Below are 16,113 nucleotides of genomic sequence, written 5' to 3'. Positions count from 1 at the left end.
ACCCTTTAAGCAAAGTATCGTGCGGTACGATGTATCATCACTTTGATGAAAAGATTGAAACAGAGTTATCATGAGAAATACCAAATCAAAACACCTATAAGCGGCCGGTTATTGCTCTAAAACTGTTATTTATCTAGGCTCTGCAACAGCGCAGCATGTCGGCTAGAATAAAACGTAACCTCCATCTCTTAAAGAGCATAGTTCGTAGCTCTGCTCATCAGAGAAGAGCAATCTTACGAAACGCTTCAGACGATTTTATCAAATCTATTGTGGAAATCGCCTTAAATGCCTTAAAGGGTCACATCCCCTTAACTTCGAGTCAGTTAAACACTCTCAAAAAGCAGCGGCGGGTTATAAAGAGCCTATGTAATAAGAACCATTCAATTAAAAAGAAGAAAAAAACTGTGAATCAGAGTGGTGGTTTTATTGGCGCTTTAATAAGGATTGCCTTGCCATTTTTATCAGGACTCTTAACGCCTCAAAGTTAATTTGTAAAAATGACTCACTCCCAGAAAATGTTTCTGATACCACAACATCAACTCGATAGACTTCGGCAGCCTGAGCCCCAGCACCCCGAGCCTATTAAAAAAGCAGTTGAAAGCCGACTTGACTCTGAAATGAAAAGCATTTTACTTAGATCCGACATCAGTGACCATGAAAAAGTTAAGCTATACACCAACTCCTTACAGAAATATCTAACCCTGCTTAAACAGAGTGAAAAAGAGTTTAATACCCTGACATTAATTACACCCCCCTCTGAGGAAACGGACCAACCTGCCGCAGAATCTGAATCTAAGATAGTGACTGCTGTTATGAGTAGCGTTCCCTCCAGATCTAAGAAAAATGCTAATTTTATTTTAAACGCTATGTCTGAGAATGCTTTGGTTACCTCATGGAATGATCAAGGGGAATTCATTCTTAAGGGCAAGAACATTAGAGGGTTGATTTAATCAGGGCTGCAACAGGGCATACCCATATCCCTGAACATAGGTTACCTGTAGGATGGGCCGAATTTGTCAAAGGTTTGTCTGTGATAAATGTCCCCTATTCTACAGTACCTAATTCTCAAACACGACAACTCATAGAAGCTTATAAAAAACGACCCTTAGAGCCCCCTATGAATAAGAAGCAGAAAAAAAGACAACAGTTATGGGAAAGTTATTAAGATGTTACTGTTTTTATTGAGTTTACATATCTTTACATTTTGTTGTATATTCATGCAAATGCTGTGTAAACATTGTCTGATACATTTTGTTATATATTCATGTAAATGTTATATAAACAATGTCTGATATATATGTCTGTATAAGTCTTTACACCAATAAAAATATTTATTCACCATCTACATTGGTATACATTTTTTGAAGATTAACATTCGTAACATTTTTTAAAATCATGATGAGTCTTGACACACTGCACGCATGAAAATATATTTATACAATTCTGTTTTTTAGGGTTAGACATACAATGTATAAATTGGGACACCATCAGATCATTTTTGTTTAAATCAGAGCTGTAGAGCCCCATAACCTCAGGGTAAGTAAGTCCTTTGGCTCGATGATGTACATAGAAAACACAGTGATGGCCGCAGGTCGTGGTCATAAGCCCTTGTAGAGGCTGATTATTGTACACTGTTTGTTTAGCGTTGTTGTCTAAAAAGTTTGAGATCGTGTCACAAAGACGGCCAGAGTGGGTGGCGTCAGACCAGACAGAAATACACAGACAGAGACGGTGGTTGTGATGAGCTGAGTGCAATGGCTGCACTCAGCGTTTAATAACAAATAAAAGGTTTTAAACAGTACACAAAACAGGACACGGCACTATATGCCAAAATAAAAGGACAAACAAAACGGACTAGACAGTGCACAACACACAGACGAACAAACACGGTGAGTGAAAACACTTTAACTATTCTTCTTCTTCTTATTATTATTACCTCCGTCTCCAATCCCGTTCTCCACTCACCGAACACCTAACCACAAGTGACTAAAACGTGCATCTATATATACTGTTGTGCTGGGATTCAATTACTAATTAATTACTCACTTGAATCCCAGCACGTGAATTCATTCTGTGCAACCCCGTGCTCACATATTACATTTAACCAGCACGTGAAGTGATTTGTGCCCTCCTCGTGCCTACATACAAATCTACACTTTTTAAATATACGTGAAACACAGACCCGTTTATATCCCGTGTACCAATCTATACACCAACATTAACATACGCACGCATACATACACAAAACACACAAATGCACACAGGGGCGGGGCACTTTGCCACATATACCCCCCCTTGTGCGCAGCACACATGGCCTCAACGGCCACCTCCCCCCTTAAAAACCCAGCAGTCCAGAACAAAGTCTCGGGCTGGGAAGGGAGGCTTCAGTGGGCCCTTGGCTGGCAATGCTGTCAGCACCCCTGCCGGTAGTGGCACGGCTGACAGCCTGTTGGTCCCGTCCTGCAGCGAAAAAGCTGCGGGGGCAGGTGGTCCCCCGACCTCCCCCTTCTTCGTAGCCGGCAGCTCCCTCCTGTGGGGCTCCGGCCACAAGAACTCCTGCAGCGAAACTGCTGCTGGGGAAAGTGGTCTCCAGACCTCCTCCCCCTTCTTCGTGGCCGGCAGCTCCCCTTTCTGGGGCTCCGGCCACCGTACTCCCTGCGGAGGTACGGGCAGCAGAGGCAGCTCCTGCTCCTCTGCTCCGGGCGGTGGTGGAGGCAGAGGCAGCTCCAGCTCCTCTGCTCCTGGCGGTGGTGGAGGCAGAGGCAGCTCCAGCTCCTCTGCTCCTGGCGGTGGTGGAGGCAGAGGCAGCTCCAGCTCCTCTGCTCCTTGCGGTGGTGGTGGCGGAGGCAGAGGCAGCTCCTGCTCCTCTGCTCCTTGCGGTGGTGGTGGCGGAGGCAGAGGCAGCTCCTGCTCCTCTGCTCCTGGAGGTGGTGGTGGCGGAGGCAGAGGCAGCTCCTGCTCCTCTGCTCCTTGCGGTGGTGGTGGCGGAGGCAGAGGCAGCTCCTGCTCCTCTGCTCCTGGAGGTGGTGGAGGCAGAGGCAGCTCCTGCTCCTCTGCTCCTGGAGGTAGAGGCAGCTCCAGCTCCTCTGCTCCTGGCGGTGCTGGCTCCCTCTGCTGTGGCGGCTGGGCATGTGCACGCCGTGCTGCCTTCAGCAGCATAGCGAGAGGCTGCTGGGGGACACCAGCATCCTGCCCTTCTCCCCCCCAAAAATTTTCAGGGGGTTGAGCCTGTAACTCCTCCCCTTCTGGCTCTTGGGGCTGAACCAGCAGGCATTTTCCCTCTGCTGGTGGCTTGGGTCCCAGGGCTGTGGAAGCCCCGACTTGCCTCCCTTTGGGCTATGGACGCCCCGACTCCTCCCTTTTGGGCTGTGGACGCCCCGACTCCTCCCTGTTGGGCTGTGGACGCCCCGACTCCTCCCTGTTGGGCTGTGGACGCCCCGACTCCTCCCTGTTGGGCTGTGGACGCCCCGACTCCTCCCTGTTGGGCTGTGGACGCCCCGACTCCTCCCTGTTGGGCTGTGGACGTTCGGGCTCCCCCCACTCAGGCGTAGGACGTTCGGGCTCCTCCCACTCAGGCGTAGGACGTTCGGGCTCCTCCCACTCAGGCGTAGGACGTTCGGGCTCCTCCCACTCAGGCGTAGGACGTTCGGGCTCCTCCCACTCAGGCGTAGGACATTCGGGCTCCTTCCGCTTGGGCTCCTCCCATTTGGGCTGTGGATGCTCAGGCTCCTCCCATTTGGGCTGTGGAGGCAAAACCAGCAGGCATTCACCCTCTGCTGGTGGAGATGTGGACAGCAGGTACTCACCCTCTGCTGGTGGAGATGGGGACAGCAGGTACTCCTCTGCTGGTGGTCCTGCTACCTGGGCTGCTGTTCCATTTATGGTTGCCTCCAGGTAGTTGAGGACAAACTCCACACCCTCCTCCAAGGTGTTTGGGGTGTGTTCCTGCTGATATGCCTCCCATCTCTCACTGTCCATCATCCACAGGACCCGGACGACTATGGGCAGAGACTGGGCCTCCAGCCCAGCATTCTCTAGGAACCAGTCCCGCCATTTTGTGGCGTCTTCTGCCATTATATATATATATATATTATTTTTTTTTTTTTTTTTTTTTAAACAGACCCCTCCTGGTCTGACGCTTGGAGGCGCGGCTATCCCACGATGACACCACGTGTCACAAAGACGGCCAGAGTGGGTGGCGTCAGACCAGAAGCAGGAAGGAATACAGAGACAGTGGTTGTGATGAGCTGAGTGCAATGGCTGCACTCAGCGTTTATTAACAAATAAAAGGGTTGTAAACAGCACACAAAACAGGACACGGCACTATATGCCAAAATAAAAGGACAAACAAAACGGACTAGACAGTGCACAACACACAGACGAACAAACACGGTGAGTGAAAACACTTTAACTATTCTTCTTCTTATTATTATTATTACCTCCGTCTCCAATCCCGTTCTCCACTCACCGAACACCTAACCACAAGTGACTAAAACGTGCATCTATATATACTGTTGTGCTGGGATTCAATTACTAATTAATTACTCACTTGAATCCCAGCACGTGAATTCATTCTGTGCAACCCCGTGCTCACATATTACATTTAACCAGCAAGTGATTTGTGCCCTCCTCGTGCCTACATACAAATCTACACTTTTTAAATATACGTGAAACACAGACCCATTTATATCCCGTGTACCAATCTATACACCAACATTAACATACGCACGCATACATACACAAAACACACAAATGCACACAGGGGCGGGGCACTTTGCCACAGATAGTCTTAGGAAAATAAATAAAATCGGGAGGGTTACCGTAAGAATCAAAAAACTCTCCCTGTCCCTCTTCTTTTAGATAAATCCCCAGCCAGTGTTCTCCAGGATAATTTTTGGGGTCAGTGTTGACAATGAGTATCGCCGGCAGTTTTTTTATTTTTCCTTTAGGTAGTTGATCACTAGCTAGAACCCCATAAAAATACTTTGCAGTCAACGGGTTGCTGGATAGCAACTCTGTAAGCTGAGTGGTATTCATTTTTAAAAGGATCAATGTTGTACCCAACTTTAATCAAAGAGAACAGCTCTTTGGTGGGAAACCTCAATCACGTTCTCAAAAACAGCATAAACAATCATATTCACAGTCTCTGGCAGAGCATTGGCAAAACGCATTTCAAGACGCATATTACCATTTTTCACTAAGGAAAAATGATCTCCACATTCTTGATCGGGGGTCAAATCAAATGCATAGAGCGTATAGCCTCTAATAAAGTCTGCCCTATCAATTATCAGCGGCTTGTCTTTGAGATGTCTACCCGTGGCTTGTATTAGACTGTAATATTCACTGACGGGGTTGTGTCTTGCTGTATAGTGTGGTTGTAAAGGTTTTGAGGGGACTTGTTCACCATCGACGTACATAGCTATAAAGTTCCCGCCAAAGTGTTTAAAGTTAAAAGGGTTTTTAGCGTAGGAACCGCTAAAAGCGTCATTATCTGTTAAACCAATAACCACAAACTTTGGTAACTGCCCCAGAAACAAATTCTCCTGATTACAGACCCTACTCCCTCTAGGAATACTAAAAACTTTCATAGACACTCTATCAATAGGATATCGGGCATTAGAGGTCATCAAGGCCTGAGCTTGGGCAATTCTGACCTCTGGGGACACTTTTACTTTTTTAATATAGAGAGAGGCTTCTAAAATTTTAAGTTTGAACTCTTCTGCGGCATCAGACATTAAACAAAAAGTGTTGTTGGCCCTCACCATTTTAATTTTCAGGTCAATCCCGTTCAGCATGAGTTTCTCTTGAAAAAATATATCAGCATGCAATGGTCCTAAAAGTTCAACAGTATGGCTCATTCTGGTAAAAGCATGCCGTTTAACTAGCCCTTCATTAGCACCTGCAGGATCAGTCTCATCCATGTGTCCTGGGGTATCTTTGTAAAACAAGCCAGCAGTGAATTGAGATTCTAGAGTGTCCTTACTAAAGTTTAGCATTGCTTCTATAATGCTACGGTACGGATAAGTATTACTGCTTTGACTAATTAAGCGATTTCCTAAAGTTACATCCACTTGTGAAAACATGGTAGCTACAGGATAGTTGATAATACCAACTATACTGCCTCCAACTAAATCGGAACCATCAGCCCTAGTAATTTTGCATGAAAGTCTTAAAAGAGTATTATTCAAATCAAGATAATCTTCCCCGTTTCCTGCTATGTAAAATTCGAGTGGGGCCGTGTCAGACAAGGCAGACAGGGGGGAATTTCCACATAAAGGTTTTTTTCAATACTTGTTTGGGTGTAGGGGATAGTAAACAGATCCAATTCTGATTTCACACATTCTTGAGACATATGGTGTACCAGCGTCATGATTTAAAAGATGTTTCTGTTTTTCTTTGTTCTGGGAGTCTTTGGTTTCTTACTCCTTCTCCGGTTACCGCTCCTAAATGACCTAAATGTAGCTGGTTTAGCCTTTTTGTGATGATGATAGCGAGATCCCGGGGGTTTGCTACGTTTTCTCTTGTATCCTCTTGACATCACCATCAATCCCTCCCCTGACTGGCTCTTGTTGTGGCTATGAGGGTTATGACTTGTTAGGACATTTGACACTACGTCACTAACAATATTTTTAGCTGCTGATTTAAAATGAGGTTTAACTATTTCAAAACCCCTTCTAAGTAACGGTAAAGCTTTTCTGAAAAGACTTCGAAAAATACCCCCTATACCCGCTCCGTACATTACAGGAGCTCCCGAAAATCCAGGCAATCCATTACCAGCTTGATTTTTGTAATAATTAATATAAGGATTGACATATCCATTAGGGCCCATTTTTCAATTAAGTGTAAAAAAGAGGCTTTACAGGTCGGAAATGCAACTTCACTACAACCTTCCCAAAACGGAATGGCACTAACTTGTTTTGGTCCGTCTTAATTTGTATAGTTAACGTGTCAAAGTTGGTCTTGCTGAGGGGCACGTAATGAGGTCTGTCGTAAGTTACCGTGATTATATCATTGTTTATGCCTTTAATAGGGACACATCTTAGAAGAGGCACGTAGCTATCTCCAACGGCTTGATGTGTAATGATATCTGTATAGACGTACATGGTATAAAAACCAGCTCTGATATCTACGGGATAGTTGGTCCTCAAATAAGCCGAATACACTTTAGCCTCAATATGGCCTAATAGTCTATAGTTTCACCCTTTGTAGTCTCACGAAATCCCAACATTTGTCCGAGATGTTCTTTGGTAAAAATCATATATGGTTTAGTACTTTTTATATAAACTCGTCTTTCTATAGGTTTATAGACTAATTTCAAATCATTATTATTTTGTTCATCGGGAGCCTTGTCACCTTTCTGATCTAGTCCTTTTCCGAGCATGACATCGTTCATGGTCGTTATTACATCCTGAAGGGTCTCATAATATCCTTTTGGTATAGTATAATCACGTTTTATCGCATTTTCTATATCATAAGTAATAAAAGTGCTGTCTTTAAGGCTTATATTATCCCAGGTATGGGGATATTGAATCTCTGCTAAGCAAACTTCCCATTTTCCCGGTAGATTCAGTGTTTTAACCAATTTGATAGTAAAATTGGATATATCGTTTTTAGGGAAAACATCCTGTGAAGCGTTACTAGGCAGAGTTACATAAAAAGAGTCTTGAGACATCTTGAATAATGTTTTAAGTGTAATTAAATACACTCTGTACTTGTTAACTCTTTAGATCCACCACCTGGTGCCCTGCGACCCAACTGTTAAATTTTTCAGGCCATCCGGCCCATTTTATGAGATAAGACTTTTTGCCATTTTCCTTTTTCTCAGCAACGATCTTCTCTATCCTAAACAGCCTATCAGTCTTGACATTTATTTTCTGCAATTCTGGTTCATAAAAGGTGCCCATTATAGGCTCTCCATCATAATCACATAGTTTATACACCGGTGGAAATCTTGGTATACATTCTGTTATAGTAAAAATCTCTGATGTAAACGTTTGTTCATAGCCTTTTATAAAGGGAGCTCTTAACTTTGAAATTCTTACGCTGTCACCAACGGCAAACTTAAACTTTATATGTTTAGGGCTTTTCTTCTTAGAGTATAAAGTTTTAAACACTTTAAATGAATTATCTTCATTAACTTCTGAAGGTTTCATTTGAATACTACGGTGGAAGGAGTTGTTATAAGCCTGTACCATTTCTTGTAGTTTATCCATATACCTGTGAGTGTTAAAAGCGGTGAAATATTTCCACATTTTTGTTTTCAGAGTCCTGTTGTATCTCTCAACAATAGATGCTTTTAGTTCATTCCCCGTGGTAAAGTGTAGAATATTATGTTTTTTTAGCATATGCTGAAATGCTTTGTTTAGAAATTCTGCCCCTTTATCAGTTTGTAGTTTTTTAGGTTTCCTACCGGCGCTGATGATCCTCTTGAACGCCTCTGTCACCGTCTTAGATGACTTATTTTTCAAAGGTATTACCCATGCATATTTGGATAAGATATCTATACATGTTAACATGTACTTATAACCTCCATTTTCTTTTGACAAGCTAGACATATCCACTAAATCAGCTTGCCACTGTGTATCGATATTAGATACAAATACAGGGTTTCTTTTAAAGTTTATTTTAGAGGGCTTATGCAACGTATATGAGTCTTGCTCTGATAAAAAGTCAGTTAAGATCCTCTCAGAGTCTTTAGGCCCCTCAGCCCCCAGAGCTCTTTGAAGAGTCTGTAAACCCCCTAAACCTCCAGGATTTGAGGGATCGTAGTATATTTTTTTCATACGTTGATGTGCCATCTTTAACCATAATAACACAAATGCGACAAATATGACGTTCAAAAAGTTTTATTCACAGTTTATCAAGAAGATTAGGACATTTTAGAAGACCTATAAAGTTTTTACACAACCATTCATGATTAGTCACTAAGTAATCCACGACATTTTGCACAACTATCGATATATCTTCATCTCTTAAAAACCTGGCCATGTTATAAAAACATACATCTGTCACATAAGCGTACAAAACAATGATATGTGTACATTTGCAATCTTCTATTTCATCAAACATTTTAGGTAATATATTCATTAAAAATGCATTTAAGGGTTTACAGGTTTTTACGTGTGTATTTACCAACTCTAGCCATTCTTGAGCATCAACATCATTATGGATTAAATCAGTTACCCTTTTTAAATTGGTGAACATTTTTACATTTACGGGGATCAGGTTTTGAAAGAGGCTCTTGCAACCCACTTTCTCGGCTATTAACTCAAACAGCAGCCCCTCCATGGTGTTCCTGAGTGTTGCTGGAGTCTGGACGTTCCCCATTTTCAAAGTCACAGGCCCCGTAATAAGCTAAAGGAGCTTGGGGGTTTGTAAAACTGCGATGGTAGAAAGCTTTGGTTATTTTGTTAACAATGTCTCGGGTCTTGTCATCCAGGGTTTCTTGTAGATGCATCAGTTTACGTCTAATACTGTGTTCTGGTCTTAGCTCTGTTAAAATATCTTCCACCAGTTTCTGAAGTTTTGTCAAGGATGGATGAAAATTGAAACAAGCTAGAGCTTTAGCCACCAGAAGCTTCAGCCACGGGACGTGTATTTTTTCTAGTATTTCTTCAAAATGTTGATCGAAATAATTCGGGTCCGCTTCAAAAAGGCAGCTGTGTCTCAGCTGGCTCGGGTGGTCAATTTCGCAACCACGGCAATTTTTCACCATATCACGGTCAATGATCACTTCCAATAGAGATGCCACGAGCCCCATAGAGATCTTTAATACTTTTTCAAAAGAGATGCCTAAGCCACCGTCAACGTCGTCAGCCTCTGTAGGGTTGAGGAGGGGGACATTTTCAAAGTCTTTTATAAGCTGGGTCATTTCTTCACTGGTCCAATCCATTTCAAGATCACAAGGTTCAAGAACGGCATTTTCAGAGAAGTATCTAAAGTTTGCAGAAGACATGGCGTTAGACTCCTTCAATCTAAAGAGCATGTGTTGGGGCGCCCTTTAGTATGTTCCCCCAAGATTAGGGTTCGGTCTATGAGAGTGTTGACGCATTTGAGCTGACCTATCAGAGATCCTTGCTTGGGTGGTCCTTGAGGCACCGCCCCTTGGGGCGTTTTCAGAGTTACCCTAAAACATCCGCCCCCTCTCTCTCATTGATGTTTTGTTTTCAGTTCAGTCCACACACGAGTTTGTACAGTACACAGAGGATCCTAGGGACGGATGCTTGAAGGACACTTGCTTGGACTCTCTCTTGAAACTTTTTTTACAAGCCGCGGTTTCTTTCGCCTCTGTGGAAGGGCTAATGTGCATTTTTTTAAAGGCTTTTATAAGTTCAGCCATTTCCCGATCCTCAAGATCCATTTTCTCGGAGCAGCAACTAACAACGGTATGAGACATCTTGTGTAACAAACTGCCCATATATTTTCCTCCTTTTATGAGGTCTGAAAAACATGCCCAGACTTGCCCTTTTTAAAAAAAAAAAAAAACCATCGTAGCCTCCATCTGTTCAACCTTTTGCTCAAACACCATTCCACCTTGATTCTCTGAAACCCTCGGAAAGCTTAATACTTATTTTTTATTTATTAATGTTTTAAGAAAAACTGTTGTGGCCGAGTGGTTAAGGCGATGGACTTAAGATCCTTTTGACTCAATTGTCAGCGTGGGTTCGAATCCTACCAACAGTAATTATTTTATTTCAAACTCTTTTACATTTATAAATATTTAATGTTTATAAGCACTTGTTAAATACAAAAGGGTCTGTTTTATATATATACATCAATACCTATATTCCATACTCCTATATAAAATCCACGCCCCCTCATTACATATTCATATATTCATAAATCCCCGCCCCTCATTATATATTCATATATTCACATCTATAAGGTCAAAAAAAGGTCAAAAGGGTCATCAATCAAACTTTTGACAGAAGCTATAGTAATATTACTACTCATACAAAGTAGACAACAACGTCAGCACTTGAATGGTCTCGTTACAATCTAGATTACATTTGTAAAGTACACAGTACCAATTTCCCCCAATCTATTTAAAATGAATATATAAAACAGCTGCATGCTCGCAAGAATAAAATAAAATATAACAAATTGCAGTGCATCCCTTTGCAAAACAACGAAACACAGTTTTGTTTTGTTTATTTTTTATGTATGCATATCGAAACTAAATCCTGTCTTAACAAGTTTCCTCATTTATAGCGACCACCTCTCGATGCCCATAGAAATGCTAGCCGCCAGGTAAAGCAAATCAGACTGCCCCTAACAGGCACACAGCAAGGTGACACTAATTCCTCAATACAGAGCATCTAGGTCTACGCTTCTTTGGAAGCTCGTGGAACCAAATCGCCGCCAGCATTTGTCTGTTTAATCTAGGGGTATGATTCTTGCTTCGGGTGCGCGAGTTCCCGGGTTCAAATCCCGGATGTGTCCGTGTTCAATATCTTGCATTACACTTTTCTAATTACGATGCATTGCCGGGAAGGCGCTCAATCACGTGACTGAAAAAGACTGAAAAATCAGTCACCGAGAGCTCTGCTTGCCCACTCGTTAAATCAGGACTGCCATCTTTGTGTACACAGGGAATCAAATGCTTAAAAATTCAACAGAAGTCTCACATAAAAGATTATAAAACCATTCATTTTACAGTTGCTGTACATCATACAGCAATGACTATTTTGGTAACATATGTTTGATTTTTTTTCATGCGCCCATGTGTGTCTAAAACAATCCGGCTGCAGTAAGTTTTATCAGATGGTTGTTTAATTTTAAATATTTGATTTTGCAGCGCATGTAACTGCAACGCCATTGTTATGTGGCAGGACGAACAACAGGACCATATCAATCCTTAGAATGTGATTAATCATTCAACTCACGCTTCCATACATATTTGCAGTTTTCCCGACAACGCATTATCAATGCATGATTCCAAATGAACACATTCGTTTGATGGGGCTTAATGTAGTGACTAATATCACCTCACAGATCATCATAACTCACAGTGATACTTTCAAAGTTATGCTTTTAAGACTATTAACCAGTAAGGCAAATTAGTTGGGGAATGTATTACGCTTTATTCCAATGTTAAATGAAAAAGTTCAAAAAAGACTTGCGTTGGCCGGGAATCGAACCCGGGTCAACTGCTTGGAAGGAAGCTATGCTCACCACTATACCACCAACGCCTCCGTTCTCAAAATCACCTTCAAAGATTGAATTAAGCCACTGTAACGTTGGCTGCTGGGACAGGTCCCGTCTTGCCTCTACTCGATAAGCGTTAATACAGCGACTGGTGTTTGTGGGAGATTTTTATGGTGTTTGTAGATTGATTATTTCTGTAATTATTATTTCATACACAGCAGGCTAGTGTGCATCGTGCCTGTACTAACACGATGAAGCAATTATTGTATTCTATTTTCTTTCAAAAAGGTGCATGCCATGAAGATGGCGTGTGAAAAAAAAGAACAAGCTTCTCTGCCGTGTGAGGATTGCACCTGCCGTGACCCGGATTCGAACCGGGGTTGTTGCGGCCACAACGCAAAGTACTAACCACTATACGATCTCGGCGAACTACCGAGAAGCTCGTGTTTGTTTTGTCAGCTGGGCACTCCGTGCTACACACACGGCAGAACAATTGCAGCAGGTCGCTGCTATGTGTTTTGTTTTATTGTTTTAATTAGGCTACTTTCATTTTTAGAAACTTTCGTTTCTTTCCCTGCGCCAATCAGAGGATGATTCCCCTTTACCTGGCTCATTTCAAAGGCTGGTTTTAAAGACAAGGGGGAGCGGAATAGGAAGCAGGATGTAAGGGAACGGGAGGCTCTCGTGACGGCGGCGGTATGGCTGGTCGGCAGCCTGTGCTATGGCGGTGTGTTTACAATGATTCCGTGTGTGGTGTCCGAGTAGCGGCAGTAGTATTGAAGTGTAGCAGGTCTTTATATACAGATAGCGAAATTTATGTTATTTTCACTACGCCACCGTGTGTTTATTGAGGACAAGGACCTCGAGTGGTTGGTTCCCGCACAAACTCTTTTATCCAGGAGAAATCAAGCAATCATACTCCAAAAATAATCTTTACAAGTTTTAATTAATAATTGTTTTCAAAATCTCAAGCACATTAACAACAATGTAAACAATATGACAATTCCACTTTCACTTCACCATCTAACAATTGTCTAGTAGATACATATAGAGATGATACAATTAAACAAACTCTTAATCTAGCAGTTTCTTATAGTGAAGTTAATTCAACTAGTTACCACATATTATAGTATTGCAGTTTATATAAAATACTTGGATCTATCAGTTTTTTATAGTAAGGTTAATTAACCAGTTCAGCAAATCTGTTCTTTTTGTGGTACATACAAAGTAGACAACAACGTCAGCACTTGAATGGTCTCGTTACAATCTAGATTACATTTGTAAAGTACACAGTACCAATTTCCCCCAATCTATTTAAAATGAATATATAAAACAGCTGCCTGCTCGCAAGAATAAAATAAAATATAACAAATTGCAGTGCATCCCTTTGCAAAACAACGAAACACAGTTTTGTTTTGTTTATTTTTTATGTGTATGTATGCATATCGAAACTAAATCCTATCTTAACAAGTTTCCTCATTTATAGCGACCACCTCTCGATGCCCATAGAAATGCTAGCCGCCAGGTAAAGCAAATCAGACTGCCCCTAACAGGCACACAGCAAGGTGACACTAATTCCTCAATACAGAGCATCTAGGTCTACGCTTCTTTGGAAGCTCGTGGAACCAAATCGTCGCCAGCATTTGGCTGTTTAATCTAGGGTATATGATTCTTGCTTCGGGTGCGCGAGTTGCCGGGTTCAAATCCCGGATGTGTCCGTGTTCAATATCTTGCATTACACTTCACGTGACTGAAAAATCAGTCACCGAGAGCTCTGCTTGCCCACTCGTTAAATCAGGACTGCCATCTTTGTGTACACAGGGAATCAAATGCTTAAAAATTCAAAAATTCAACAGAAGTATCACATAACAGATTATAAAACCATTCATTTTACATTTGCTGTACATCATACAGCAATGACTATTTTGGTAACATATGTTTGATTTTTTTCATGCGCCCATGTGTGTCTAAAACATTCCGGCTGCAGTAAGTTTTATCAGACGGTTGTTTAATTTTAAATATTTGATTTTGCAGCGCATGTTTTGTTTTTGTTTTTTTTCTTCATAAATTTAGTCGTCGCCAATTATTTTTACCCCGGTTTTCACGCCAATTTAGCATGCCCAATTATTATCTGTATCCCCGGCTCACCGCTCGCAGGTCTTTATATACAAATAGCGAAATTTATTATTATTATCATTTTTTTCTTAGCAGATATATATATATATATATATATATATATATATATATATATATATATATATATATATATATATATATATATATATATATATTGTAATATGGTGCGGGAAACTTATTGATTGCAATAGACAGGTGGTAAGATGCAAAACACCAGACACGGAGAGATCGTATATGAGTTCAAACAGCACAGTGTCTGTATGTTTAATTGTTTTCAGGTTGTTGTAGCCTTCCAATAAAGCAACCATTTATACTTCTTTTAATCAAAAAGAAAATAAACAGAACATAAAAACTCTTCAATACGTAAAAGTAACAAAACAATCAATCATTGGCAGTCTCGTGGTTCAGGTACAGAAAAGGGTCGTTTTTACCGGGTTCTCATTCAGTCCACTAATCGGGGTCCAATTCCGTTCCAAAGTCGTTGCCAAGTAATCCTTTTTGTTTGTTTTCTTTATCTTTTCTTCTCTCCCTCGCTCTACGCCCGCTGTCCTCCAAGTCTTTTCTCCTCCACTACACTGTCCCAGATTGCTGGTCAGAGAGCATTTTATACCGGTGTGCCGATTCGTGGCACCTGTCCCTTGTTGAGCTTGTTAAAGCTGGATACAAATGACAAGAAAGGTGAAGCAATATAACGTCCATCAATTATCCTACCCCGTGCCATATTACTCTATATATATATATATATATATATATATATATATATATATATATATATATATATATATATATATATGCATTATAAATATCATATGGGTTGATTTCCATTACACGAGAGTAGATGTTAAAACTTCATGCTGATTTGAACTCGGCTCTCGCCAAGATAAGCACCATATGCGTCTCCATCCATTTACGTTTCCTTCCATATGATGATGTAGATATCCTTCTGTCTGGTGTTAATGGCTGAAGTGTAATGCTGGCTCCAGGGATCAGCTTATTTTGCCTCCCTGGCGCATCAGCACACACAACAGCTGCGATGCTGGCTCCGGGGATCAACCAAAGTGCGGCCTCCCCAGCGCATCAGCATGACAACCGTCTGGATTGAGCTAAGTAGGGTACATCTCTGGGGTTTTCAAGTGGGCACCTTCCATCCTCAGTGTTTCGTCGACTAGCCCACGACACCTCAAGAGGGCTCGACGGTGATTCTGGCGTCCCAGCATCACCCCCCTCCGTCCCCCACTCAACTCAGCCCAGCTTACTTACCTGTCCCCAGCCAGAATCTTTCCGTCTCAACCACAGCCAGTTGCTGCTCCTCTCTGCTGCTTCAGATAAGTTCTTCACTGTGCGACGCAACTCTTGGCCACTGAATCCGACGTCTCTGAGAAACCGGGTTGTAGAGTGTGCCACAAATCCTCGACAACCCACTTCCACTGGGTAAACCCGAACTCTCCATCCTCGCTGTTCCGCTTCAGTGGCTAGTTGAGCATACCGCAGTTTCTTCCTCTCATACGCCTCATCTACAGCGTCCTCCCATGGCACTGTTAACTCTACCAGGTGAACAAGGCGTGCTGATCCAGACCACAAGACAATATCTGGTCGAAGGTTAGTGGTGGCAATCTCAGGTGGAAAAATAAGCCGTTGACCAACATCTGCCAGCATATTCCAGTCTCTAGCAGCTTCCAGTTGTCCTGGGCGAGGATTGGTTTTAACACCTTTTCTTGGTGGTTGCTCTCCTGGGCGGAGGAATGTTGTCTTTTGTGTGTAATGTTTTGATGGAACAGGTGGCAACTTATTGGTCATGTTACGCTTGTCTTCCAATGCTAAGGCCAAACA

The 16,113-nt window shown here is 42.1% G+C and overlaps 2 non-coding genes across 2 annotated transcripts; one reads left to right on the top strand and one right to left on the bottom strand.

Moving 5' to 3' along the window:
- Positions 1–10,598: 10,598 nt before the first annotated feature.
- trnal-uaa (transfer RNA leucine (anticodon UAA)) lies at positions 10,599–10,683 on the top strand. Its single transcript has one exon. It is a non-coding gene; the product is annotated as a tRNA-Leu (tRNA).
- A 1,436-nt stretch (positions 10,684–12,119) lies between these two features.
- On the bottom strand, positions 12,120–12,191 carry trnag-ucc (transfer RNA glycine (anticodon UCC)). Its single transcript has one exon. It is a non-coding gene; the product is annotated as a tRNA-Gly (tRNA).
- Between the last annotated feature and the right edge of the window lie 3,922 nt (positions 12,192–16,113).

The sequence above is a fragment of the Acipenser ruthenus genome, chromosome 48 (assembly GCF_902713425.1).
Source record: "Acipenser ruthenus chromosome 48, fAciRut3.2 maternal haplotype, whole genome shotgun sequence".
Taxonomy (NCBI): Eukaryota; Metazoa; Chordata; class Actinopteri; order Acipenseriformes; family Acipenseridae; genus Acipenser; species Acipenser ruthenus.
Note: the sequence above shows the minus strand (reverse complement) of the source record. Positions and strands in the feature narration are given on the sequence as shown.